This window comes from Macaca fascicularis, chromosome 3, assembly GCF_037993035.2.
Source record: "Macaca fascicularis isolate 582-1 chromosome 3, T2T-MFA8v1.1".
Lineage (NCBI taxonomy): Eukaryota > Metazoa > Chordata > Mammalia > Primates > Cercopithecidae > Macaca > Macaca fascicularis.
In genome coordinates, this window is record NC_088377.1 from 112,136,966 (window position 1) to 112,151,358 (window position 14,393).

Genomic DNA, 14,393 nt, shown 5'->3' on the forward strand with positions numbered 1-14,393 from the left:
AGATTCAATGTAATCTCTGTCAAAATTCTAATGTTATTTTTCATAAAATAGCAATAACTAAAATTCATATGGAACCACAAAATCCCCCAAATACCCAAAGCAATCTTGAACGAAAAGAACAAAGTTGAAGGCATCACACTCTGATTTCAAAATCTATTATTAAGCTATTATAATCAAAACAGCATATACCTACACAAAAATAGACACATCAACCAGTGTAATAGGTTAGAAAGCCTAGAAATAAAGCCAAGTATTTACAGTCAATTGACTTTCATCAAAGGTGCCAAGAACATACAATAAAGAAAAGATAGTCTCTTCAGTCAGTGGTGTTGGGAAAGCTGGATGTCCACATGCAAAAGAACAAAACTGGACGCTTATCTTACACTATATGCAAAAATCAACTAATAGTGGATTAAAGACTTAAACATAAAACTTGAACCTGCAAAACTACTAGGAAAAAAAATAGAGGAAAAGCTCCACAACATTGGTCTGGGTAATGATTTATTGCCTAGGACCCCCAAGTCACAGGCAGCTAAAGCAAAAGTAAACAAAATGGGATTAAATCAAACTAAAAACCTTCTGCACGGTCAAGAAGACAATCAACAAAGTGAAAAGACAATGCAAAGATTGGGAGATAATATTGCAAACCATACATCTGATAAGGGGGTAATATCCAACATATATCAGAAATGCAAACAGTTTAATAGCAAGAAAACAACACAATTTTTAAAATAGACAATGGATCTGAACAGACATTTCTCAAAGAAAAACATACAAATGACCAATAGTTATATGAAAAAATGCTCAACATCTCTAATCTTTAGGGAAATACAAATTAAATCCGCAATGAGATATTACTGCATACCTCTTGGAATGGCTATTGTCAAAAAGATGAAATATAGGAAGTGTTAGGATGTGGAGGGAGCCTTGGTACACTGTTGGTGGGATAGAAATTAGTACAGCCGTTTTGGAAAATAGTATGGAAATTTCTCAAAAACCTAAAAATAGAATTATCATATCATCCAGTAATCCCACTACTGAGCACATATCCAAAGGAAATGAAATCCATATGTTGAAGAGATATCTGCGATCCCATGTGTAATGCAGCATTATTCACAGTAACCAAAATATGGGATCAAGCTAGGTGACCATTGACAGATGAATGGATAAATGTGGTATATATAGCCAATGGAATACTCTTCAACTTTAATTAAAAGGAAATCCTGTCCTTTTCATCAATGTGGATGAAACTGAAGGGCATTATGTTAAGTGAAATAAGCCAGGCACAGAAACACAAATACAGCACAATCTCACTTATATGTGGAATTGAAAAAAGTCAAACTCATAGAAGCAGAGAGCAGAATGGTGGTTACCAGGAACAAGGCTGGGGTAGAGGTTAAGGAGATGTTGCTCATAGGATATAAAATTTCTGTTAGACAGGAGGAATAAATTCAAGACATCTATTGTACAACATAGTAACTGTAGTTAATAACAATGTATTATATTCTTGAAACTTAATGAGAGTAGATTTTAAATGCTCTCACCTAAAAAAAAATAAGTAAGGTAATGCATATGTCAATGAGCTCAATCTAGCTTTTCCAGAATGTATCCATATTTCAAAACATCATTTTGTACACAATAAGTGTACACAATATGTATTTGTCAATTAAAATAGAATAATTTAAAAAGAAAGGTGATACTATTCTCTGCATTTAAGCAGGAAAAAAGCCTCATGCTCAATTTCCTTTTTTAAAAAATGTTAGGCATGGAGGGGAAGATAAATGAGGTATTTGTGGTGATGGTGATGGTAGATGTTTTCCAGTTTTCTTTAGAGGGAGAAGAACTGTGTACATTTTACTATTATTTGAAATATTTGTGGCACTGCCTAAGGGGTCATACTTCCCATACAGCCTTCCCTTGGTTTTTCCATTTCTCTTTGTCCTCAGATAGTAAATCAGCAGTTTTCCATATGAAGGAAATTGCTCCCTTTTCCAAGAACGAAGCCCACATGAGCAGAACCTTTTCCAAATCACTGAGGATGTAAATGTGATCCCGAAGTAAACCACTGAGATTTGGGTGTTTGTTGCTATTACAGCATTACTTAGCCTATCTAGTCTGATTGCAAAATCCTAAGTTAGTAAAATGAGACCACCAAATGCTGTGCTTGATTCAATTCTTATCAGCGATCACCTTTGGAATGCAGCCTTTTAGGACTGTTTGTGTTTGGTTATGATACAAGTATGTTTTAAAATGTTTTCCCCATTATATTTAAAAAGAAACATTGTTCTTTATAAAGGAACAAGCCTCATCTTTTGTTACAATACTATCAATAACATTAATTGAACTCCCACTGTGTGCAGAACACTGCGGCAGAAACTGTAATCATTTTTCTGAATATTAATTTTAGGATGACATCACTTACTTTTCATTTACATGAAAAAGTAAAGGTGTAATACTTAGAAGTAATAAACAAATAAATTTAATTAGAATAATAATAAATTTAATTAGAATAATATACAATCAGAGGTGGATTTTACCATGACGCTAATGAAGCTTAGGCTTCAGGAAACTTCATTTGCACAGGTACCTTCTAAGACTGTATTCATAATTTAATATTATTTTACTTAAAAGGACCCCAGATGTGTATAAGCTTCAGGCCCCACCAAACCTGGCTCTTTCCGTCAATACTACCACATATGAAAGCATGAAAACAAAGAGCTGTAAGAGTCCTAAGAATAAAGGGCAGCACTCCCACACTGGAGCAAGTACACAGAATCTGTATATCTCACCTCCCAGAAATAGGGTTTTTGGAAAGGTGAACCTGAAGTTTGAGTTCTGTAGTGAGATTTAAAACTGAGTCAGGAGAGTGAACAGGCAACCTACAGAATGGGAGAAAATTTTTGCAATCTACTCATCTGACAAAGAGCTAATATCCATCACCTACAAATAAACAAATTTAAAAGAGAAAAACAACCCCATCAAAAAGTGGGCAAAGGATATGAACAGATACTTCTCAAAAGAAGACATTCATACAGCCAACAGACACATGAAAAAATATTCATCATCACTCGCCATCAGAGAAATGCAAATCAAAACCACAATGAGATACCATCTCACACCAGTTAGAATGGCAATCATTTAAAAAATCAGGAAATAACAGGTGCTGGAGAGGATGTGCAGAAATAGGAACACTTTTACACTGTTGGTGGGACTGCAAACTAGTTCAACCATTGTGGAAAACAGTGTGGCGATTCCTCAAAGATCTAGAACTAGAAATACCATTTGACCCAGCCATCCCATTACTGGGTATATACCCAAAGGATTTTAAATCATGCTGCTATAAAGACACAGGCACACGTATGTTTATTGCAGCAGTAGTCACAATAGCAAAGACTTGGAGTCAACCCAAATGTCCATCAGTGACAGACTGGATTAAGAAAATGTGGCACATATACACCATGGAATACTATGCAGCCATAAAAAAGGATGAGTTTGTGTCCTTTGTAGGGACATGGATGCAGCTGGAAACCATCATTCTCAGCAAACTATCGCAAGAACAGAAAACCAAACACCACATGTTCTCACTCATAGATGGAAATTGAACAATGAGATCACTTGGACACAGGAAGGGGAACATCACACACCAGGGCCTATTGTGGGGAGGTGGTAGTGGGGAGGGATAGCATTAGGAGATATACCTAATGTAAATGACCAGTTAATGAGTGCAGCACACCAACATGGCACATGTATATATATGTAACAAACCTGCACGCTGTGCACATGTACACTAGAACTTAAAGTATAATAATAAAAAATAAAATAAAATAAAACTGAGTCAGCGGGTGCATCTATAACTGTAAGGCAGGAGGATATATTCAGCCTCAGGCAGAGTCCCCTTAACCTGGAAACTACCTGTATTAGTCTGTCTCACACTGCCAATAAAGACATACCCAAGACTGCATAATTTATAAAGGAAAGAGGTTTAATTGACCCACAGTTCCACATGGCTTGGGAGGCCTCAAAATCATGGCAGAAAAGCAAGGGACATCTTACATGGCAGCAGGCAAGAGAGAATGAGAACCAAGTGAAGGGAGAAACCCTTATAAAACCATCAGGCTGGGTGCGGTGGCTCACGCCTATAATCCCAGCACTTTGGAAGGCCAAGGTGGGCGGATCATGAGGTCAGGAGATCAAGACTATCCTGGCCAACATGGCGAAACCCTATCTCTACTAAAAGTACAGAAATTAGCTGGGCGTGGTGGCACACACCTGTAATCCCAGCTACTCAGGAGGCTGAGGCAGGAGAATTGCTTGAATCCGGGAGTTGGAGGTTGCAGGGAGCCAAGATCACCACTACACTCCAGCTTGGTGACAGAAAAAAAAAATCAGATCTCATGAGACTTATTTACTACTATGAAAACAGTATGGGGGAAGCTGCCTCCATGATTCAATTATCACCACCTGGTCCCACCCTTGACATGTGGAGGTTATTACAATTCAAGATGAGATTTGGGTGGGGACACAGCCAAACCTATCACTACCCAGCCTGCAAGGCCAGTGTCAGTGTACCCATCTTAGCATTTTCCCATCATGTGTCTTTCATTTTATTATCCAAAAACTATTTGAGCAAGTTATTAGTCTTCTTCATAAAAGTTCCAGTTTTTACTGAGATCATTTTTTCTAGAAGTCATTTCATCTTGAAAATAAGTTTTCTTATGGTTGCTGGTAATACTTTTTCTTGAGGTATAAGTAACTATTTTTCTCAATTAATTTTGTCAACTTCTAGATCTGCAACAGTGGATATTGTACTGCTCATCATCTGTTCAGGAATTCCCCATTGAAAGGAGAGGTCTGTGCAGTCATAGAAGTTGTAATGTGACCCATTAAGGATTTCTTTCCCCTGCTAAATTTTGAATGGGAACTGAATGAATACGCCGCCTCTATTTTTAATAATTCCTTTCCTATGCAAAAATGTGTGGGTCATGGTAAAGTTTAATCACAACCCAATGTTCATTTATGAAATACTGTGAACTGCAATTAGTCATGTACAAATATGAAGCACCATTATCATGTGCATGTTAGCAGGTCCTCAACAAAGTTTTTGAATTATGAAACAAACAAGAGCCTTTGCATATACATGTATGCTTTCAGGGTGAATTTAAAATATTCCTTTTCATATTTATTATTATAAAATCTTTATGTTAAGGTGATCCATGTACCTCAAATCTATAATCAGCTTACATTGCAAGAAAACATTTTAAAATCTAGATATATATTTATATGTATATGCCTACATTTATACATGTAATATTAGAAGGTAAACTAAAGCCCTTATCAGAAAATCACATAAATAAGTTTTATACCAATTAAATTAGAGGAAGGATGTGAGCAAATAAGTACTACTTATGGGCTATTTTCAGTGGATATGAACTAATCATTAGGTTATATTTCAGCTCTAATATAATATTACCTTATAATGTAAAATATAAGTTCATGTTGCCTTTTGAAGTTGGGATGTTCAACCAGCTGGAAAACCTTATATCTCATATGAAAAAATATATATATATACAAAATTTAGGATGCGTTTTTGAAGGGATCCATTTTTATTCCTTTTAATAGTTAGGGTTTGCTAAGTTATGAAATATTTAAATGGTGGCTTAAGCAAATTCAGTTTTATTTATTTAATTTTAACGTAAGAAGTCTAAAGACAGGAAGCTTTTGATATTGATTTGTGGCTCAAGGATAGAAGGCCAAGGTTAGTAAATTTTGTGGCCTTTTCTTCATTAAATGGCAATTACAGATTCAGCCATCAAACTAATTTCTAGACGGTAAGAAAAGACAAGAGGAAAATATAAAAGGGATAGTACATGTATCAGGAAAACAAGGGCTTTCCCAGAAGTTCAACATAGTTCTACCTAGTTCTCACTGGCCACAACTATGACACATCATCAATGCTGTCTGCAAGGAAGACTGGAAAAGAGAATTCTGTTTCTTAATTATTATTATTATTATACATAATAAATATATAATTTATTATGTATTTTTCCAACCCCCATACTAAAGAAAGATAAAGGAAAGAGAGTTAGAATGGATGAGTGAATCAACTTATAATATCTCCCATGGTCCTTAAAGTTAGGTTTCCTAAAAAATATTGTATTGACTGTAATAGGAAAATTTTGTTATCCAAGGATTTTTGAAGAATGTGCTTTGTTACAGAATTTCATAGTTTCAGAAATTCATCTGCCTGATTTTAGTGACCATATTTAACCCATCTAGGTTTTACAAATGAGGAAGCTGAGATCCACAAACTCTAACTGACTTGCCCAAGACAACAGTCCAGAATTAGTTATTCCAGAACCAAGAGCCCACTCTGATTTATCACATGGCTTCTGTGTTAGCATCCTCCTCCCAGTGTAACCCCTGTTCATTATGCCTTTTCTGTGTAAGTACTTTTTAAAAACAGTTTTAAAGAGAGAGAAAGAAAGAAAAGTATGCCTCCGATGCTCTAGCTTATTTCCATCTACTGAGCCAAAATTCCATATACATAGCAAAGATGTCTCAATATATTGGTATGGTTTTGATTAATATGAAAAGACAGTTTTACATTATAACCCTCTTTTTCTGCTGCCCCCATTCTAAACCTTCTGCTGTTAACTTTGGAGTTACTATGTCTGAACATTAAGAATACTGGAACGAATCTTCCTTTACTAAGGATAATTGTAACTGCCTATTAAGGAGTACAGTCTCATCTCTACCTCCTTGGAGCTGTCTGAGAAGATAGGATACATCCACAAAATAGTTTCAAGAAAATTCAAGTTTAGAAAAAAAGATTAATTTTGAGAGCAATTTTAAAAATGTTTGTTTTACTATAGTTTTGATCATTAAAATCTTTATGTTCTGTTAAATATCATCGGAAAACAGAATTTTTTCTTAGAGTTTATTTTTAAAATTTTAATTTCTAGATTTTATTACGTAACAAGCTCTACTAGTTATTTATATATTCCCAATTTTTATTTTCATGTAATTCAAGAACATTTAGAAGGCATTAAGTAGGCCAGGCATGGTGGCTCACGCCTATAATCCCAGCATTTTGGGAGGCCAAGTCGGGCAGATCACCTGAGGTTGGGAGTTTGAAACCAGCCTGGCCAACATGGTTAAACCTCATCTGTACTGAAAATACAAAAAAATTAGCTGAGCGTGGTGGCACATGCCTGTAATCCCAGCTACTTGGGTGGCTGAGGCAAGAGAACTGCTTGAACCTGGGAGGCAGAGGTTGCAATGAGCCGAGATCGCACCATTGCACTCCAGCCTGGGCGACAAGAGTGAAACTCCATCTCAAAAAAAATAAAAAATAAAAAATAAAAAAAAGAAAGCATTAAGTAAATTAAAATCATGTCATTGTCTTTTAAAAAATAGTTCATTGTAATGTAGATTTGTTTAAAATATATAAGCTTTATTTACTCTAAGCTAAAGAACTCCAATAAACAGGTTTTAAATGGTCTCAGTTGGCAGACAATTTTTAAAAGATAAAATACTAAGACTGTAGAGCTAAATTCACACAATTACCATGTCACTCTGAACAGAGTATCAAGAAATAAGACAATGGTGGAATAGAGCAGAGGGTACCATGGACTTGACTTAATGGTGGCATTGCTCAGAGGTTTTTTGGGGTTTTTTTTGTTTTGTTTTGTTTTGTTTTGAGATGGAGTCTCACTCTGTCGCCAGGCTGGAGTGCAGTGGCACAATCTCGGCTCACTGCAACCTTGCTCAGAAGTCTTTTACTGGCCAAGTAGGCAAATTTACTATGAAAGTAAAAACATGTCTTTACAGATATTTCTGTCATTAAAAAGTAAACATAAACAAAGATCTACAGATAGACAGTGAACGAGTAATAGTCTGACAATGAATTCTGATGGCATGAGGAATGTATTTGCTTTTTAAAAGTTATGCAAAATTACAAACACCCCCCGCCACACACACACACTTTAAAGGTTTATTTTAAGCTCATGAAATTGGTTCTTGGCAGGTCGGCTATCAGTCTCTTCTACAATGTCTCTATTCCAGGGCCTAGGCACATAGAACATAGCTATCCTGAAAGGGCATTCTCATAATGGAGGAAACAAAGCTGTGGTGGATGGGTGCACTGGCTCTAAAGGCTTCCACATGAGAGTTACATACATCTGCTCTGCTCATATTTCATTAGCAAAAGCAAATCATTTGGCCATGCCTAACTTCAGTGGAAAGAGGTATAATCGTCTCATTGGGAGGAAGTTCAAGTAGTATTGAACATATTGTAATATTTATTAAGGATTTCCTATATACAAGGCAGTAGACTAGATGCTAGCACATAGATGATCTCATTTAATTTTTACAACCCTACAATTTGGGTACTGATAATTGTCACCATTAAAGAAGAGGAAATTAAGTCAGAATAAAGTTAACTAGTTAAATCTCACAGCTAATGAATGAATAATGAAGCCCAATTCAGACACAGACAGTCTGACATTGGGGCCCAGCTCCTAACAAATTATACTGAAGTAGCAACACAAGGTTCTACTGCACAGTTTATTGAATGCAGAAGGCAAAAGCTGCAATATTCAGAAATATGAGCAAAACAAAGGAAGCTCATAAGACTTGAGCACTAAGTCAGCAAGTCTTGGTAATACACATATTCAGTAAACTTGATTATTTGCAAAAGCAATCCAGACCTACCTTGCAACATCCATTATAGCACAGAAAGAGGCATTCCAAGGAAATGAGGCCAAGAAAGCCAATAAGGATACCATCTGACAGATATTTATTGAAAAAGACCAAAGGCTAAGACCAAGAGGACTGAAAAAATTAACTAAGATGTGGGTCCCGGGCTTTTCAGGGATCCCTGGTTAGGAGGAATTTGTGGTCAAAACTAAACGCATACTGAATGTTTCTTTACTTATAGGTGTCTATATTAACATGTTATCTTAAATGTTAATTTAGTAATAGTTTTATTTATAATACATACTTGTGATATTCTCAAATAATGCCATTTTATCAAACCTAAAATTTAGTAGATATTGCTCCCAGTGAAAATAACAATCAGAACCATCCCAGACATGACCATTGGTGTTGTGATCATCATCATCACCACAGCTAACATTTAATGAGAGTTCATAGGTATCATATGTTTCTCTCTATTTACATTATCTCAATCAACCCAAATAATAACCTTGTGAGAAATGTACAATAATCAACCATGAGGTAACTGAGGCTTAGAGGGATTAAGTAACTTGCATAAGTTCACGGAACTGGTAAGTTGTGAACCAAGATTAGACTCCAGGTCTGTCAGACTCTATGGTTTGGCTTTCACACTGGTGCTTAGGCAATTCCTTCCTTTGTTCACTCCAGAATGAGCTAAGAGAAGTAGGCAGGAGTATATAGAATTAAGCCCAATCTGATACAATTACATGAAAGATACATGGGATTAATCAATTAGTTTATTTTCCAAACCCAAAACTTTACTTTTCCCCCATTTTCACTCACATCCATCAAAATAAAAACAGTATGATATTGATTATATTCTAGTGCAAATACATTTCCGTTACTTTGGTCACCTTAAGCAGGATGAGCTTACTGCTGTAGCTATAGAATTGTTTCTAGGGACAAGTGTGGACAAACTAATATGTGAGCTGCTACCAGCATTTCCAGCTGGTTGAGTCCACTCTTTTCCTGCTCACCCAAATCAACCCAGTCCTCTTTCTCATTTGTCCTAACAGGCCCAGATGCTGCTGCTGCTTCTTTCTCAAGCTATTCAACATAAAATTGTTCAGGTATGCAATTAGAACTCAGTTATCACATAAACTTATTAAATAAAATGCTGCATATTTCTTGCAGTCCTATTATTCCTTGGTTCTAATCCTGGCCCTCTGATATACTAACAAAGGAGAAAGATTTTTAAAAATTAAAAATTAAGTTAGACTTTGAATATAAATCGCATTCTATAGTAAACCACTTACCTTCAATAGACAAGTAGTTATCTGAATGGATAAAGAAATGAACACAATATTGACTGAGCACATTATTAAATGTGTCAATTCATTTTGGATTCCAACCTTAACTGTTCATTTATGCTCGGCTCTTCATCATTCATGGCTTTGTGTAATCAATAATCAGTAAACGGGTCACATTTTCAGTTTAATTTCAATGTAGTTTCAGTTTCATGGTAATTGGGTCACATTTTGAAGTTTAAAGAGAATTATTTCATTCATTATCTTCTCAGCCAGCCCAGATGGCTGACCTCTGCAGACTGCATCACCTGGCTTCCTTGCCTTTGGGCACCTGGTTGGGTTTGGCCAGTGTGAGGGTCAGAAAGAGAGGTACATATTATTTAGCACCGCCACTCCCAGCTCTGTCTGCTGGGCTATAACTTGGTAGTGACTGCATGCCTCTTCAGCTTGAAGTTTCCAGAGCTATGGCTCTTACAGGATTTGTTAAATTGCCCTCACTTCTCAACTTTTCAGACCTAGGGATACTAAGGACTTGCTGCTATTGCTGCAAGAATACCAGAAGTACCTGGTTCCTAGGTACTTTGTTACTTGTTGACTTTTTTAAACCTTGCCTATACCTCTGTAAGTTGTCACTGAAGCCCTTTTTACACCTTTGATTGTGCTATCTGTTTTTCTGCCTGGACAATTATATAGGCTAAAACCACCTGCAATAAGAATAAGTCTTTAAGTCAGTCAACCACAAAATATTCTGACTGAGGCTACCATGTTGCTCTATCATCATCACCAGAATAAGATTGGATACCTGTTTTAAGGCACATCAGGCAGTTCCCTAAAGCTTAAAATTCCAAGGTTTCCCAAGAATGCTGGATTTTCCCACCTAACTGGATTAAAGGTATCTAGGACATGCTTGTATTTATCCAAGCTTTAGTCTCACTGATGAAGGAAGAATCACTGTGTGTGTGTGTGTGTGTGTGTGTGTGTGTGTGTGTGTGTGTGTGTTTCAACGTAATTATGAACATGTATATCTTCAATGCATATATCTAATACAATAATAGTAGTATCAATATGACAAGTAGAGCATTGCAAGGAGATGAATCCTTCAGTTAAAATAGATAAATTGTGGACCAAAAAGGAATTTGTTTTTGAAGTACTTGTCGCAGAAAAGCATGCTTTCCATTATAGTGTGTTATTAGGGGCTAGGTTGAAGAATCAAGAATTATCAGTCTTCAAAAGAGAGTGTTCCAACCAGGCAATTTTAGAATAGATTATCTGAGACCATAATTAGGCATTAGAAGAATTAGAAAAACAGGAAATTTCAGATTTGAGGATAACCACTACATATAAAGGGGAAAAAATGTGCACATAAGGTTATTTTATTAACATGGTGGTTCATATCAAATCTACTAAACAACAAAAATAAGTGAGCTTGTTGGGAAAAAAGATACAGATCAAAATCATAAACAACAGTGACCTTTAATGATTTCAAAAGTAATCAGCAAAATTCAGATAATTCAATGAATGGGGACTAATCTCCTAATGCAGTAAGGAAAAGTTTAAATTAATTCTGCCAGTTTGGGACTGTATTTCCATATTATACCTCCAACCTTGGCATTGATTTGTATTTTTAAGGTGATGTCTGTATTTTACCTCTTATGGATGCATTTATTTTTATGCTTTAAAGAAACTGACTTTCTGTAGATAAATCCAAAGTATTGTAAATCCCCAGTACCATCAATAGCATCTTCCTACTCTTTTAAAAGAGATTTTGATCTTTTGTTCTTGAGCGAGAATGTTCTAGTGTCAGTTGAAAACCCTTGAAAAACATATTTCAGCAGCTATATTTTACAGGGTATTACCTACTTCATAACAATTGGATATTTAAGTGCTGTAAATATCATTTTAGATTGGTAATATGTTTCTTAAATATGTATCTTCTTCTCTCCACTGCCCCGGGGTTTGTTCAGACTTGTCCATTTAATACTCAGAAATGAAGTGCTACTTTCCCTAACTCTTTGGCTGACTAGTAAGAAAGGCATATTTTGTCATCTTTAAATATGAAATGCATCCATAATTTTAAAAATATGTTACTTTATAGCCTCACAAAGACTGAAGTAAAAAATATAGGGCACAGGAGACATAAATTATGTTTTCTGGGAAAGCTTACTGGGAAAATATTCTTTTCTGCTTGTTTTTCTCACTTAGAAGTTTTAAAGGGATGAAGCAGCTATTTCCCCAGAAAGGACTAGCAAATTATAGGACAACTGATAGGCTATCTTCACAAATCCTTATATTGAAATGCTATTTTAATATATTTCATATGGAATTATAGCAAATCCTCTTTTCTCCTATTTCAAATTGATTTAACCTCAATAGTAGCCAAAATATTAAGCTACAACAGAATATACTTTTGAAGATTAATTCCTATATTTCATCATTATGATTTTTCTTCGATTTTATTATAAACTTAGTATCTATAATGGAAAAGTTTAACTGTTTGAGGGTACTCTATTTAAAACTTTGAATTAAATATAGTGGATTGAACATGTACTTATCTTAGCTTCCCCTAAAACCCCATTAAAATGACAGTGAAGGTTTTTAAAAGCATAAATCCATGAAAATATAAAGAGTGAGAAAGAAGATGAGAACACCACAATTTAGAGGCTGGAAAACAAAATCGATGAATGTAACTGACTTAGAAGCCAAGAGAAAGCTAAAACCAGAATTTAGTCAACCCACAACTCATGAGTCAGAAGTAACGGGTACCTGTAAAAGTGGAATTGCAAAGGGGCAAGAGTTGAAATAATGGAAGGAAACCCTGGACAATGTTTCACATTTCAAGTTCTCAGCAGCCACATGTAGCTAGTAGCTATGGTATCAGACAGTGCTGAGTTAGGTATACTGGCTCTGAGAATTTTCATTTGCCCTTAGGAGATGACCTAATAGTGGATCACTGAATGGCTAGGGAAAGTGAGGAAACATTTCTGCACATTACATTGGTAACTAGACTACATGGTGAACTGACTTGAAGTGTCAGACCCCACTTGGCACTGTCCAGCTGATGCCCAGATTTTAGGAATTTGATTAATATGCCCTGGCATGGAATGAGTACAATCCTAGAAATCTTGTAGTTTGAGGATAGGATTCTCTCAAAAGAGAAGGAAAAGGTATATTCTGGATGTTTGAAAAATGAGGTGCTTAAGAGGTAGGGCAGAATTTGAAAATAAAGAACATAATAAAGGCTGGGCATGGTGGCTTACACCTGTAATCTCAGCACTTTGTGAGACTAAGGTAGGCTGACTGCCCGGGAGTTTGAGACTAGCCAGGACAACATGGTGAAACTCATCTTTACAAAAAAAAAAAAAACACAAAATACAAAACACAAAAATTAGCCAGGTGTGATGGCATGTACCTGTAGTCCCAGCTACTCGGGAGTCTGCGGTGGGAGGATAGCTTGAGCCAGGGGATGTCGAGACTGCAGTGAGCCAAGATCACGCCACTGACACTGATCATGCCAGGTGACAGAGTGAGACTCTGTCTCAAACAAAATAAAACATACACACAAACAAATGACATACTAATAAAGACCCAGGCTGTGTTTGTGAGGGTCCCCCATTGAGAGGTTTACCATTTTGTGCTTCTGCCCTTTACACTATGTGTTCAATCACATTTGGTTGCAATAAGTTCTGTTGCCTGCAATGCTTCAGTAAGTCTGATATATCCTTGTAGCTTGGTGTGGGTAATATTGTAGGGGAATAAAGGCTTATGACAGAAAGGGAATGATGCCTGCCTACCATAGAGGGCTCTAGGGAGCCTCCTGCTGGGAAAAGGCAGTATTGCAGAGTTCCCAGAAACCACCAGCAGCAAAGAGACTGAGAAGAGCTGAGTCCTCCGGAGCTCAAAAACGTGAGAAAAACTTTCTCTATCTCAAATATTTTCGAATATTCTAGGAGAAAATGATAATTAGAATGTGCTGCTATTTGTTTCCCCAGAAAGCACTCTGAGATGGAGATTGATGTGCAGAAAGCTTATCAAGCAGAGCTCTAGGGGCCAACACCTGGGGAAAGCAGAAGGCAGCAGGATTGAGGCAGAGAGAAGATGAGTTTTGGTGCAGTCACAACAAGGCCTCAGCTGACCCCATGGGGAGCTCTGAAGCTGGGACAGCCCCTCCAGATGTCCCGAGTTGGGGTGAGGGAGCTGAGCCACTTTTATCCTTAGTTCAACCAATTGGATGCAGGCTGGCCATAGAAGGGGGCATGAATTTGGACAAAAGGGCTCCCTTCCACAGATGACATTTCTTCCCACCAGCTGAGAGAAGAAGACCCTCCGTTCTGAATGGAAGATTTGGACAGCACAGTACAGCATTCATGAAAGTGGAGAATACTGGTGTATGGAAAAGTGTGAAAATTTAAA